Source organism: Macadamia integrifolia, unplaced genomic scaffold (genome assembly GCF_013358625.1).
Source record: "Macadamia integrifolia cultivar HAES 741 unplaced genomic scaffold, SCU_Mint_v3 scaffold1391, whole genome shotgun sequence".
Lineage (NCBI taxonomy): Eukaryota > Viridiplantae > Streptophyta > Magnoliopsida > Proteales > Proteaceae > Macadamia > Macadamia integrifolia.
The window spans coordinates 166,885-167,505 of record NW_024868188.1 but is presented as its reverse complement, the minus strand read 5'-3'; the positions used below and the strand labels follow the sequence as shown (position 1 = coordinate 167,505).

The 621-nt window shown below is 34.1% G+C and overlaps 1 pseudogene; it reads right to left on the bottom strand.

Moving 5' to 3' along the window:
• Positions 1-32: 32 nt before the first annotated feature.
• LOC122063637 overlaps positions 33-621 on the bottom strand; it is an 11,850-nt pseudogene continuing 11,261 nt past the window's right edge.

The following is a 621-nucleotide window of genomic DNA, read 5'->3' as shown; positions in this document are numbered from 1 at the left end:
AAAAAAAAAAAAAGGGTTAAGAAAACACATACCTGTGTTTCACCTGCAACCAGCAGAAAAGAGAGTCTAGAGACTCAAGACAACAAGAAGTATTAGATCAGTGGGTTGCCCATAGATGCAAAACAGAGGGTTTGAGCGGTTAAAGACCACAGGCTGGTGTTAGAACGAATGAAGGATTCGGATTCAAAGCTTGAAGAACAAAACACTCAAAAAAAAAAGAAAAATGGTTAAGAAGAACACATACTTGTGTTCGTGTGTCTGCAACCAGCAGAGAAGAGTCAAGAGACTCAAAACAGCAAGAAGGATTCAGATCAGTGGGTAGCCGCTAAATGCAAAACAGAGGCGAAAAATTGGAGAGAAAGAAAATGGGAAAAGTGGAAAACCCTATTTCGATTGAGTGGTTTTTTTGTTTATCCATTTGTTTATTATTATTATTATTTTTTTTTTTTTTTTTTAAGTGGTTTTAAGTGAACAGAATAATTTGGTTCGGCCCGATTTATTCGCGTTTTAAAATCAAATTAGAAAAATCGTGATTTTTACCCTTTTTTTTTCGGATTTGGTCAGAATTTTTCGTATAATTTGAAAAAATTATGTTCGGCCAAATAATTCTTGTATTATTCG